This window comes from Arachis ipaensis, chromosome B5 (genome assembly GCF_059453495.1).
Source record: "Arachis ipaensis isolate K30076 ecotype BB chromosome B5, ASM5945349v1, whole genome shotgun sequence".
NCBI lineage: Eukaryota > Viridiplantae > Streptophyta > Magnoliopsida > Fabales > Fabaceae > Arachis > Arachis ipaensis.
The window spans coordinates 48,690,595-48,705,326 of NC_142440.1; the positions used below are offsets into that span (position 1 = coordinate 48,690,595).

Below are 14,732 nucleotides of genomic sequence, written 5' to 3' on the forward strand. Positions count from 1 at the left end.
ATACAATCTTCTTCTTGAGTGGGCTCATGCAGGATTTTAAAAACATGGAATGCTAGGTGCTCATCATGCACTCTCAGCAACAATTCCCCTTTTTCAACATCTATCAATGCTCTGCCCGTAGCCAGGAAAGGCCTCCCCAGGATGATGGGAGTGTTAGGGTCCTCCTCCATATCCAGGATGAAAAAATCAGCTGGGAAAAGGAATTTTCCCACTTTTACCAGCACATTCTCTACAACTCCAAGTGCTTGCTGAATGGACTTGTCAGCCATTTGAAGAGCTATTCGAGTGGGTTTCAGTTCAAAAATTTGAAGCTTCCTCATGAGAGATAGAGGCATCAAGTTTATGCTTGCACCAAGGTCACAAAATGATTTCTCAATAGTTATGTCTCCTATGGTACAAGGTATATAAAACCTTCCAGGATCATCCTTCTTCTCTGGTAAACCTCTTTGGAGAATAGCACTACACTCCATTGTCATTTCAACAATTTGTCCTTCCTTCAAGGGTCTTTTCTTTATTAGCACTTCTTTCATAAATTTGGCATATAATGGCATCTGTTCAAGTGCTTATAAGAAAGGAATATTGATGCTGAGTGTCTTGAATATGTCCAGGAACTTTGAATATTGCTTATCCTCGTTTTCTTTTTTGAACCTCTGAGGGTACGAAAGTTTGGGGACATCTGGTTTCACCCCTTCTTCTTCTCTTGTAGCTGCGTTTCAAGGATGTCCTCATCTTTCTTTGAGCTTTTTGCATTCTTGGTCTTTCTCTCCTCTTCACTTCTCTCTTCTGTCTCTTCTTGTGGAACTTTTCTATTGTGTTCTTCCTGATTGATGGCTTCCTTCTCACTTCCGACCATGATTGCTTTGCACTCCTCCCACTTTGTAACTTTTCCTTTGTCCCTTGGGTGGTCTTGAGTAGCAATAGGGGATGCATTTGATTGTTTCTCACCCATCTCTGCAATTTATTTAGCTATTTATTCCATATGCCTCTCAAGATTTCTGATTGATGCTTCTTGATTTTTCATGAGTTTCTCCATCATCATCTCCAGACTAGAGATTCTTTGAGAGTCTGGATTTGGTTGTGGTTGTGTAAAGTGAGATGGTTGTGGCTGGAAGTTGTTTGAACTATTTACGGAGTTATTTTGTGGGTGAAATGTGGATGTGGAAGGTGGATGATGGTTGTTTTGGGGTTTTTTGTATGGATTGGGGTTAGTGTTTTGCTGGTTGTGGTTTTGGTTGTTTCTTGAGTTGTTTTGGTTTGAATTTCTTTGCCATGGTTGCTGGTTTTTAGTGTGGTTATCTCCCCATCTTATGTTTGGATGGTTCTTTCAGGATGGATTGTAGGTGTCACCATAAACTTCATTTTGGCCTGAGCCTTGGTTGTGCATATATTGAGGTTGTTCCTGCTGCTGATTTTCTTGGTTTTCTTCATTTTACCCCCATGTGGTTGATGGTTGGCTTGTATTCACTGCTGCAACTTGCAAACTATCAATCTTTTTAGCCATCTGCTCAAATTGTTGTTGAATTTGCTGCTGCATTATCTTGTTTTGAGCTAGGATGGTGTCCACCCCTTTCATTTCTAACACTTCTTTCTTTAGTGGTGGTTGGTGTTGTCTTTGGTGAGCAAAGAAATATTGGTTGTTGGCCACCATATCAATGAGATTTTGGGCTTCCTCTGCAGTTTTCATGAGTTGTAAAGAGCCTCCAGCTGAGTGATCCAATGCTTCCTGTGATTTCAATGTCAAGCATTCAATGTCAGGCCTTCATCCTAGTTGTCTATACTGTCCCTTGGGAAGGATTCCAACCATTGAGTAGCTTTGTCTCTGAGAGAAAATGGAAATAATAGCAGCTTGTAGATGTTAGGATGCACTCCATTGGTTTTGACAGTGTCACAAATCCTCAAGAAAGTAGACAAGTGTTGATTCGGATCTTCAAGTGGTCCTCCTCCATAAGAACAATTGTTTTGCACCAAGGTGATGAGTTGGGGCTTCAATTCAAAGTTATTTGCATCGACATTTGGGGTAAGGATGCTACTCCCACAATGCCTTGGATTGGCAAATGTATATGAAGCCAAGACTCTCCTTTGGGGTTGACCATTGTTGTTGGCCATTCTCACTGGTGGATTTGTTGGATTTGTTAAGTGTTCCTCCATTTCATGATATTCTTCGTCTGATTCTTCCTCTCCAGCAACATTTTTCCCTCTTTTAGCTCTTCTTAATCTTCTGAGGGTTCTTTCATCTTGTTCACAAAAAGTGGGTGTAATTCTCCTTGTACCTGACATACAACCAAAGCATAAGAATCACACAACACCAGAAAAGCAACAACACTTCAATCCATTGCTGAAATGAAATGTTAGTTGGATTAAGCAAAAATTCAAACAGTTAGTGTGTTAGTCGAAAATTAAAGAAACAGAAAATAAAAAGTGCTTGATCTAGATCTTCACTTCACTTAATCATTGTCAATCTAATTCAATCCCCGACAACGGTGCCAAAAACTTGATGTGTGGAAAACGATCCAACACAAAACTCATCGGCAAGTGTACCAGGTCGCATTTATAATAATAACTCACATGAGTGAGGTCGATCCCATAGGGATTGAAGGATTGAGCAATTTTAGTTCAGTGGTTGATTTAGTCAAGCAAATCAAGATTTGGTTGAGTGATTTGTAATTTGCAGAAACTAAATGGCATGAATTGTAAAGAGGGAGGGAAGATTTGCAGTAAATTAGAGAGCAGGAAAGTAAAAGTGCTGAATCTTAAAGAATAAGTAAGGTAAATTACAGAAACTTAGATTGTAAGAAATGTAAATAACTGAAGCTTAAAGTGCAAGAAATGTAAATTGCTTGAATTGTAAAAGGGACTCGGAGTTGGGATTACAGAAATTAAACAAGAAGAATTAAATTGCATCAAACAGCAAAGTAAAAGATGAACTGAATTGGAATGAATCTCAAACAGAAGAGTAAAAATGCTTTGAGAATTGTAAAGACAGAAAGGCAGTGCTTAATTTGCAGCAATGTAAAAGATGTTGAAGATCTCAGGAGTGGAAGAGACTAGATAACAAGTCTAGATCTCAAATCCTTCCTTGATCTAACAAGAACAATTGCAAAAGAAACAAAGAAAAGTAAATTGCAGAGAAAGTAGAAGATGAAGCAGTAAATGGAAATTAGAATTCAATTATGCAGAAAATTAAACAAGATCTCAAGGTGAGATTGAAACAGAAGTTCTTCAATTCTCTACCCAAGATCCAGAGCAAGAAAATTAAAGAGTGCTCAAGCAAGAACCAAGAAGAGAGATCAATTCTCCTTCCAAGTTCTCAGAAATAAAAATTCAAGGTGAAAAGCTCAAAATTGAAAATGAAAGCTAAAAAGGAAAATTCAAAGTAAAGTCTAGAGGTCTTAATTACATCAAACTAACTCCTATTTATACACTTTATATTCTTGGATAATGGAATTTGGATGGGCTTTTGATTTGGTAAAGATTTGAATTTAATTGGATTTTTGGTTGATTTTTCAACCCATGAGTAATTTGCCTCCAGGGGGATGCTCAGCTCACAAAGTGTGCTGAGCTTTGAAACTTAGTGTGGGGAGGCCTTGCGTAGCGTATAATTGCTTTGGGGAAGGCATCAGGGGAAAGCTCAGCTCACAAAGTGAGCTGAGCATTGGTGCCTTGGTGCCAAACTTTGTTGCGCGCTGTGTTGCCCCTGGACCGTGTCACATGTTGCGCTCCACTCCCCCTGGCCGTGTCAAAATTCTTGCATGATGCCCATGGGTAGCGCTCAGCTCTCCAAGTGAGCTGAGCCTTGTAAGCAGAGGTCCTTGGTTCGAAACTTGAGGGAAGCATGTGTTGTGCCATTTTCCTTGGTTGCCTTGTAGCGCCCTTGAAATATTTCGCGTACCAATCTTGGACATCATCAGGGTAGCGCCCAAGTGGTGCTAGGAGTGCACCTTCCTTGTTGAAGCCTCCGTGTTTGAAACTTGCTGGGAGCATTTTGGCCAATTTTGGCTTATTTTCCTTGTGGGCTCTCGATAATGCTCACTTTGTGAGCTGAGCTTGGTCTTCCCTTTCCTTGTTTCTTGGCCTCATGTTGTGCTCAGCTCACAAAGTGAGCAGAACTTTGTGCCTTGGTCCCTTGAGAGAAGAAGTAGCGCTCCCTTGGTGAGCTTGGTGCTCTTGGAGAGAGCTTCATGGTTTGTTGCGCCACATTTCCTCCTTTTTTGGCCACACTTTCTCTTTCTTGGGCCACACTTCTTAGGCCACGCTTTCTTCTTTTCTTCTTTTCTTCACCTACAATTAATCAAAACAACTAATCAATGCATCACCAAATTCACAAGGTTTATAAATCATTAAAAATCAATTAAATTTAGCCTAAACCTCATGATTTAGCATCAATTATATGGTGGTTGTTTGATTCAAAGAAGTCATGCATTTCCATTCCAAATTACTTACTTAGAATGCAAGAAAGTGCATAAAACCAAATAAAAATAAAGAAAAAGGCTAGAAAAACTAGGCTAAGATGACTTGTCATCAGTTTTTAGCAACCATGTCAATGAGTTCTTGAGCTTCTACAGACGTTTTCTTTAGGTGAATGGATCCACCTGTAGAATGGTCCAGTGACATCTTGGAGAACTCAGACACACCATAATAGAATATATCCAGAATGGTCCATTCTAAAAGCATGTCAGGAGGACACCTTTTGGTCATCTGCTTGTATCTTTCCCAAGCTTCATAGAGGGATTCACCATCTTTTTGCTTGAAGGTCTGAACATCTACTCTAAGCTTGCTCAGCTTTTGAGGAGGAGAGAACTTAGCCAAGAAGGCCGTGACCAGCTTATCCCAAGAGTTCAGGCTATCTTTAGGTTGTGAGTCCAACCATGTTCTAGCTCTGTCTCTTACAGCAAAAGGAAAAAGCATGAGCCTGTAGACTTCAGGATCTACTCCATTAGTCTTTACAATCTCACAGATCTACAGGAACTCAGTTAAAAACTGATAGGGATCTTCTGATGGAAGTCCATGGAATTTGCAATTCTGTTGCATTAGAGCAACTAATTGAGGTTTCAGCTCAAAATTGTTTGCTCCAATGGTGGGGATTGAGATGCTTCTTCCATCAAACTTGGAAGTAGGCGTAGTATAATCACCAAGCATCCTCCTTGCATTATTGTTGTTAGGTGCGTCTGCCACCTCCTTTTCTTGTTCGAAAATTTCAGTAAGGTTGTCTCTGGATTGTTGTAATCTAGCTTCTCTTAGTTGTCTCTTCAGAGCCCTTTCAGGTTCTGGATCAGCTTCAATAAGAATGCCCTTTTCCTTGTTCCTGCGCATATGAAAGAGAAGAGAACAAGAAAAGAAGAGGAATCCTCTATGTTACAGTAAAGAGGTTCCTTATTGTTAGTAGAAGAAGAAAGGGAATTAGAGTGAAGAAGAATGGATAATCCAAACACAAAGGTGAGGATAGGAGCAGAGATATGAGATGAAGAGAAGTGTTAGTAAGTAATTAAATAAATAGAAGGAGATGAGAGAGAGAAGTTTTCGAAAATAATTTTTGAAAAGGAGTTGATGATTTTCGAAAATTAAAGGGGAAATAAAATTAAAATTAAAATTTAAAATAATTAATTAATTAAAAATAATTTTTGAGAAAGAGGGAAGTATTTTCGAAAATTAGATAGGGAAGAGTAGTTAGGTGGTTTTGAAAAAGATAAGAAACAAACAAAAAGTCAATTAGTTAGTTAAAAAAGATTTGAAAATCAATTTTGAAAAGATAAGAAGATAAGAAGTTAGAAAAAATATTTTAAAATCAAATTTTTGAAGAAGATAAAATTTTGAAAAAGATATGATATAAAGGATATGATAAAAAGATATAATTAAAAAGATTTAATTTTTAAGATTAAAATTGATTACTTGACTAACAAAAAACTAAAAGATAAGATTCTAGAATTTAAAGATTGAACCTTTCTTAACAAGAAAGTAACAAACTTCAAATTTTTGAACCAATCACATTACTTGTTAGTTAAGTTTTGAAAATTTTGAAATAAAATTAAGAAAAAGATTTTGAAAATAATTTTTTTTGAAATTTTTGAAAATCATAAAAAAATGAAGAAGATTTGATTAGGACTTATGGATTGAGATCAATTACACTCTTTGACTAATTCTCAAGGAGGATTGACTAGTTTGGATTGATTCCACACAATTGCCATGTTTGTGGTCCATAACTAGGATAGGAATCCTAAACTCCCCAATTCTTGCTAAGAGTTGCCATTTACATTTCTTGCATGCTAATTTACATTCTTGCTATTTACATTTCTTGCCAATTGCTATCAACCCCAATTTCCTCATAGCCAATAATATGACACTTAATTGCAATTCCTAGGGAGAACGACCCGGGAGTTTAAATACTCTTGATTATTTGATTTGAATTGTGACTATTCTTTGATTTAAACTTTGATTGTGAGAGTTCATTGTTGGTTTGGACTATGCTATTAATGAAGTGATTCTTATTTTGATTGATTCTAAACCGGCAATAATTCTCCCTATCAAGTTTTTGGCGCCGTTATTGCGGATTTGCAATGGTGTTGCATTATTGGTTATTGTTTATATCGAAATATGTGGATAGTTTGTTTTTGATTGGTTGTTTGTTTTTGCTTGTAAATATATCTTTTGGTTGTTAGCTTGCTTTAATAAGTTTTTGTTTTAAAATGCATATGTGAATAGTTAGTAATCTTGTTTAAATTGCCTTTTGACTTGGATTGCATGTTTAAAATTTTTAATTAGTTTTTGAATGCTTAAAATAGTTAGTAGATTTTGTGTTTGTGCATATTAAAAGTGCTTTAAATAGTCCATGATTTTGATTTGGAAGATAAAATTTTGGATTAATTTTAAAGTTTAATGTAAATAGTTGCATAATTTTTTTGCTAATTTCTTGTTTATATGCATTTTGGAATGTTGGGTGAAATTCTGATTTTTTTGAAAAAAAAAAATACAACTGTGTGTGCGCACATATGTGTGCGCACGCACACTCCAAAACATGGCCCCTGTCCGTGATGTTCGCACCATTAGTACACACGCATAATCCACATTTCATTCATCCGTGCGTACGCATAACTTTTGGTGTGTACGCACGAACACAAAAACACAGAACCTCCCTTATATGTGAACCTTATTCTCTTCGCGCAAAACACCACCCCCTCCAACATCTCTCTACCTCCCCCCCAATCCGTTTCAAATTCCCACCACCTCCATTACAACCACCACCACCGTCGCCTTCCATTTTTGCAGCCGACACCGGCGGACCATCACTGACCATCCCTGACCCTCTTCACACCATTCCCTCTCTTCTTCCCTTCGCTCATCCCTTCTCTCGTCCCTGTCCCCTATTCTCTTCTCCGCCACCACCAAATCGCCGCGGCACCCAGCCTCGTCGCCGGTGCCGTCTCGACTATCACCACCTCCACCAAGCCCAGAAGCCACCTCCCTCCTCTTCCATTTCCTCTTCTCCCTTCTCAGAATAGCCACCATCAAAGCGCCTCAACGTCGCCACTCACCGTCACCCTCTGCTGTAGCCAGCCATCTTCTCCTCTCTCAGTGTCAGAAACCCAGTCCCGGTGACCACCTCAACGGCCTCTAGCAGCTGGCGTCCCCACCTCCGCTTCGCCGTGACCACCATTCCCCTCCGCCTGTTCTCTCGATTACCTTCGAGCAGCAAGAACAAGGTGTCTCCCCTGTTTTTCAGCCCTGCAACGCAGCGCTACCCTCCTTCTTCGCCGCTTCAGTCTTTGAGTATCACCGCTGGTGTCGCCACTTTGGCCGGCTGCCACTTTGGAAGGCACAAGTGCTAGATTGCTTATGCAGTGAAGATCTTGACCAAATTCTGAATTTAAGACCTTGTTGTGGCTGAGTTCCTGTTTCAATCTGGTCTTCATTGTTTGATTCAGTGATGCTTAATTGTTTTAATCCATATTCCTTGCTTATGATTAGTTGCTGAATTCAATGAAGGAAGGCTGACTGAATCAATTTTTTTTACTCGTTGTTGCTGTCTTGGTGCTATAACTTAGACCATTATTTGCTCATGGCTGCTGGTTGCTTAATTGTTCATTGCTGCTTGTTGCTGGTTGGCTTGTTTTGAATTGCTTATTCATGTTTTGCTGCTGTATTTTGGCTCACTTTCTGATTTCCTATGAAGTCATATATGATTTTTTGTGAATTTAAGTGTTAACGCATGATAAACCACTATTTTATGGTTTATCTTGTGCTCAATTGAGTAGATTTTATTAACTCTTTACCCACTTATTCATTATATTTGCATGGTTTTATATTTCCTTCCTAATTTTATTCTATGATTGGAAACTTGCTTCCCGAGCCTTTTAATTACCAAAAATTAATTTCCCCTTATCACCATTCGATGCCTTGATATGTGTGTTAAGTGTTTTTAAAGATTACAGGGCAGGAATGGCTTAGAGGATGGAAAGGAAGCATGCAAAAGTGGAAGGAATACAAGAAGTTGAAGGAACTGCAAAGATGTCAGCCTGACGCATTCAAACAGTCATAACTTGAGCTACAGAGGTCCAAACGACACGGTTCCAGTTGTGTTGGAAAGCTAACGTCCGGGACTTCGATTTGATATATAATATGCCATAGTTGCCTTGACGCTAGGCGACGCGACCGCGTTCTCCATGCGGACAGGTCGCAGTGACGAAAAACCAGCGTGGCAGATTTCTTCTCCGGCGATTTCTGGGCTATTTTTGACCCAGTTTTCAGCCCAGAACACACAGATTAGAGGCTATAAAGTGGGAGAATCTATTCATTCATAATCAGGGCTTTCATATTCACAATTTTAGGAGTAGATATACTTTTTAGAGAGAGAGGTTCTCTTCTCTCTCTTAGGATTAGGATTTAGGATTTCTCTTAGTTTTAGGAGTGACTCTCAATCCCAGGTTCAATGTTCCTTTTATTTATTTTTCTAATTTAATTTATGAACTCTTCCATGTTACATTTGATATCTTTATTAGTGCTAATTGAGGTATTTCAATTTATTATTGCTTTCTTTTATTTACATTATTGTTATTCCCATCTGAAGACATTTTTATTCCAGTAGATTTACTTTTCTCCTTTTTGGTCTTGGTTAAGAAATCAGTAACTCAGGAGTTATCAAACTCAAACATGATTGATAATTGTTATCTTTATTAATTAAATTGAACTTCAATAATCTCAATCTTTTCTTAGGAAATAAATAGGATCCGAAGATCAAACCAATTAATCCCTTGACCTTCCTTTGCCTTAGTAAAGGTTAATAAAGTGGAATTAAGATTCAATTTTCATCATCATTGATAAGGATAGCTAGGATAGTACCTCTAATTTCTAATACCTTGCCAAGATTTTATTTTATTATTATTATTTTATTTTATTCTTTTTGTTCAACATACTGCTTCCTTACTTTCAAAACCCCCAATTTACAAACTTATAACCAATAATAAGAACATACCTCCCTGCAATTCCTTGAGAAGACGACCCGAGGTTTAAATACTCGGTTATCAAATTTAAAGGGGTTTGTTACTTGTGACAACCAAAACGTTTGTATGAAAGGACTTTTGAAGGTTTACAAACTATACTTGCAACGAGGATTTATCCGCAAATTTCTAGACCACGCAAAAGTTCCTCTCATCAAAATGGCGCCGTTGCCGGGGAATTGCAAACGTGTGCCTTATTATTGGTTATTGTAAATATTTGCTTTTTACTTGTTTATTTGCTTTTATTTTTGTTTTTATTTTTGCCTTTTTGTAAATTAAGAGGTTATTGGTTTTTATTTAGTTATTAAAAATTTTTCAAAAAAAAAAATTCAAAAATTTGTTTTTGGTGTTCATCTTGATCTTCAAGTTGTTCTTCGTGTTCATCTTGACCTTCAAGTTGTTCTTGGTTGTTTTCTTCGTTTTGATCTAAAAATTTTAAGTTTGGTATCATTTTATTGTTTTTAATTAGATTTTCGAATTTTCCTTTTAAAAATTCAAATTTTTATTTTAAAATTTTTTTTATCTTATCTTATTTCAAAAATTAAATTTCAAATTTCAATATTTAAATTCCAAAATTCAAAATCCAAAAATTTTAAATTTTAAATTTAATTTTTAAAAATCAAACATTTTCAAAATTTAAATCTTTTTCAAATTTTTTGTTGACTTTTTCAAAATCCAAATTTCAAAATTTAAAAATTCAAATTTAAAATTTTTTTCAAAATTTCAAATTTCAAGATTTAAAATTCGAATTTCAAAATTTAATTTTCAAATTCAAAATTTAAATAACTTTTTAATTTAAATTTGTTTTTATTTTTATTTTTTTAATTTTTATTAACTAACTATGAGTTCTCACCCATCTCGCTTTGAGTTGGGTTCTAATAATGTTGAAAGGAATGGAAGCTACAGCAGGAACATGCATCAAGGTCAGAACAGTTAAGGATGGATGAAGCCAAGAGGATCTGATCAACCCTTTAGGCAACAACACCTTCCAAGACATCATGGACAAAGACCATTCTACAATGCATACCAAGCTGATAGATATGGTGGACCTCCTGTTAGTTACCAACAAGTCCCACCCTGTGCTTATAGACCATCCTCTCAACATAGCTTCAAACCACCACACTCACAAGCCCCTTTACACCATTTACCTCCATATGACCCTAACCCACATCCACCATGCCAACCACCCTATGAACCAAATGAACCATACATAGATCCACCCCAACCTCCATTGGATAACAATACACTCATCTCTAACATCATTGGTCTCACCTCTACACTCCAAAATCTTATATCCCGCATGAACCAACCCTCTACCTCCAATATTCAACCCTCAAGCTCTAGTGCACTTCCTTTTCAACCACAGAATGATCTCTCCATCCCATCACCACCATCCATGGAAGAGCACCCGCATCCATCAATCCAAGAGCAACATGATCCCAATGATGCTATTGACATGGAACAAGAGAGAAGGGATCATCTTCGCGAATCCATACTTCATAAGGACCTAGAGGAGGCACTAAAGGTGAAGGTAGAAGAGACCTTTGTAGATGAAGGAGTAGTTGAAATGAGTTATCATGGAAAGAAAATCATCGAGGATGAGTACGATTTTATACTTAAACAACTGGACAAAGCAGCAATTATTAAAAAGGAAGAAGTAGTTGCAGACTTAAGAGATGCTGTACCTCAATTGAAAAGTCCAGTCATAGAACCCCCTTCTAAGGAGTCTGAAATTGATGTTGAGGAGAGTGTACAACCTCCAAGGCATATCATGGTTGAAGAATTTGAAGAAGATGATCAAGAGATGGATTCAATCATTGATGAATTCTTATCCGCAATTGAATCCTCTCCCATTGAACTTGACATGGGGATGGAAGAAGAAAAGCACAACCTCCCACACTCTTGGTGAACAATGAATAAGAGATTAAATTGGAAGATAGCTACCAAGAGGAAGAGGTTGAAATTGAAGAAGCTTGCAAAGAGGTGGAAGTTGTTAAAAAAGAGCCCAGGGGAATGGAGCTCGAAATCACCTTGCCAAAGTTATTGGAGACCCCTCCCCCTAAGTTGCCATCATCCTTCACAAAATTCAAGTGGGTAAAATTCATATCCCTTAGCTTTCTAATTCCACTTGAATATGGGCTACTGGAGACGGATGGTCAACTTAGAGCTTTTTGGGGCATTAAGAGTAAGAGGAAGATGGTCAGTAAGAGTTGTCAAGCAAGGTTCAACATGGTTGTGTGCTCAAAGTTTAAGGGTTGGTGTAGAGCTCAATTGAATGGGTCTAGGAAGCTGTTTGGTAGCTGCAGTGAGAATTCAAATTACTTATCACCCGGCTGGAAAAATACAAATCCCAACAAAAATGGGTGTAAAAGCAAGATTTGGGATCCTGGAATTTGTTCTGACATTCGGAACACTGGAAGCCTGAGAACCTGTTTAAAAATGCTCAAGGGCTTTACGTGCCTTGTTTGGGATCCCGAAGGCTACTGAAATTACAAACATTGGTGGAGATTCCTAGATGAATACAAGCATAAGCCACCATAACAGGGAGCTCACCAATTGTCCAACTTAAGGACTCTAACTAAAAGTGCTAGGTGGGAGACAACCCACCATGGTATGATCGTTCCTTTTTCATTTAGCTTTATTTGTTTTCAAGTTTTATTTTATTTTATTGTATTGAACCTGGAGTTTTGCATAACATTCATATTAGAATTGCATTCTGCATACTGCATTATATAAAAAAAAACATGCACGCAACGCGGCAGCGTCACTGACGCGTCCGCGTCACTAGTGCGTCGGGAAGAAAAGAATTGAACAGAGAGTCATGAGAGAGCATGGCTGGAGGCGCGCCTTTAGCATAATTTGACCCCATGCGACCGCGTCATGTGGCAAAAGAGCCTTCCACGCGTCCGCGTCCCCCACGCGACCGCGTGGCCCTGTAAATCGACGTAAAAAGGTGTATGGCCGAAAGTTGAGCTGGAATTGGGCTGGACTCGTGCTGGAAGCCCAAGCCCTCCGACGCGAAGGCGTGCCCCACGCGATCGCATCACCCAATATTTGGCAACTAATGATTTTGAACAGAGAGTTGTGCGAGTGCGAGGCTGCCCTCGCGCCAGTACCATAAAACAGGTCACGCGACCGCGTGACTGACGCGACCGCGTCAATCAGTATAAGCGCAAGTCACGCGACCGCGTGCCCCATGCGACCGCGTCGATTGCGCCGCACAGCTTCCCTGATTTACCACTTATCTTATCTTTTCTTCCCCAATCCTAATTTCTTCTATCTTTTCTTATTTCTTCTTTCTTTCTTACTTTATTTCTTTCCCTTCTCATTCTTCTTATCTTTTGTTTTATTTTATTTATTTGCATACTTTCAATCATTGCATTTTAATTCTGTATATTTTTATTTTCTTTTCTAAATTTATTATTTTACCATTGGTGTTCACATGTTCTTATTCAACTGTTATATCTTTTCTAGTATTATCTTAGTGCTTATGACTTGTTTTATTCTGATTGGGTAACATTATTTAAATCAATGCTAATCTTTTATGATACTTGTACTTCTCTTGCATTGATATGAACTTATACTATCTTGCATTACCCACATTTTTCTCTCCTTTGTTGCAAATTTTGCACCACTAGTATGCCATGTGCTTATATTATTTTCTCACGTACATGTTGAAGCTTCCATATAAATGAGACCCTTATCATTAGGCATTAACCCAACCATACTTCATTTATTTTCTTATCTCTATTATTGGGTTACCTTTCTTCCCTTTTTCTTTCAGGATGGCCACCAGGAAGAGAACCGGAAGACGTTTACATGAGGAGACAGACAAGTCCATGTGCAAAATCTTTGGAGAAAAGTGCCAGTTAGAATAGCCCGTCCACCTGCACATCTTAGCATGCACCGAGGACGGTGCAATCTTTAAGTGTGGGGAGGTCGATACCGACTTCCATGGGTTAGTCACTTCATATTTTGGCACCAATGTTTAATTTTCTTTGTTAAATTAGTTGTTGCATTTGCATATTTGTTTGATTTTATGCATCTAGTTACTACTTGTTTAAAGTAATAAAATTCTTTTAAGACCCTATCTTTGAAAAAATTTCACTAATTTAAATTGAAAATTTTTTTATGTTAAAACTTGTTTGAAGTTGTAAATTGGAACATGGTTTTTGAGCTAAAGAACACACAACCTATGAGATTTTGAGCTTATTTATATGGTTACATTATTTAACCATAAATATTTTATTCTTGTGTGTTTTATTCTCTATAACTGCAATCTAGATTTTGTTCCAGTCAATATGTCTAATGTTTAATATATTTATATACTTGCATATGATTGAGGCCATTATTTGTTTAGCTCACCTATCCCAAATAAGCCTACCCTTTAAATTACCTTTGTTTGCCACTTTGAGCCTTTTAATCCCCATTTGTTCTGTATTTTACCACATCACTAGCCTTAAGCAGAAAAACAATTAAATATCCCAATTGAATCTTTGGTTAGCTTGAGATAGGGATTGTGCAACAATTAAGTGTGGGGAAACTGTGGGAACTTGGGTTAATTAGGGAATGTATCATGTTTCTAATTTTGAATATTGGAAAATTTGGGTACCTACTCATGTAAAACAGAAAATTAAAAATTCCATATGCATTGATATATTATTCTAGTTTTTATGTCTCTCTAAAAAAAAAGAGAAAAAGAAAAAGAGAAAAAAATATATAATATAAATAAATAAATAAGGGGACAAAATTACCCCAATGTTAAGTTAATAAAAGATCAATGAATATGTGATAAAATTAAAGAAAAATTGATACATGAGTATGTAATGCAAAAGTGAAGACTATGGGTAGCTAGGCATGATTCTAGAGTTATATAGAGTATATGTATGTTAGGTGAAAGCTTAGGTTAATTAAAGATTCAATTTATAAAGCTCACTTAGCCATATACATATACCCTTACCCTTACCTTAGCCCCATTACAACCTTGAAAAGACCTCATGATGTTTGCATTGGTATATTAAATATTGTTGATTGGTTAGGTGAAGAACAAATTTTAGAAAGCATGACTAGAGAAGAGTAGAGTGATTGACCCTAGACACTTGAGAGTTAGAGTGATATACACTACCAGTAAGGGTTCAGTGCTCAATTCTATGTTCCCTGCTTTCATGAGCTATCTTCTTACAAGTTTACTTGTTTTTTATTGTATAATTTGAATTAGTGAAATCTGATTCATGTTTGTCTTGG

At 37.3% G+C, this 14,732-nt stretch overlaps 1 non-coding gene across 1 annotated transcript; it reads left to right on the plus strand.

Annotated features, from left to right (window-relative positions):
* Positions 1-4,665: 4,665 nt before the first annotated feature.
* On the plus strand, positions 4,666-4,773 carry LOC148564112 (small nucleolar RNA R71). Its single transcript, XR_015883860.1, has one exon. It is a non-coding gene; the product is annotated as a small nucleolar RNA R71 (small nucleolar RNA).
* The last annotated feature ends 9,959 nt before the right edge of the window (positions 4,774-14,732 follow it).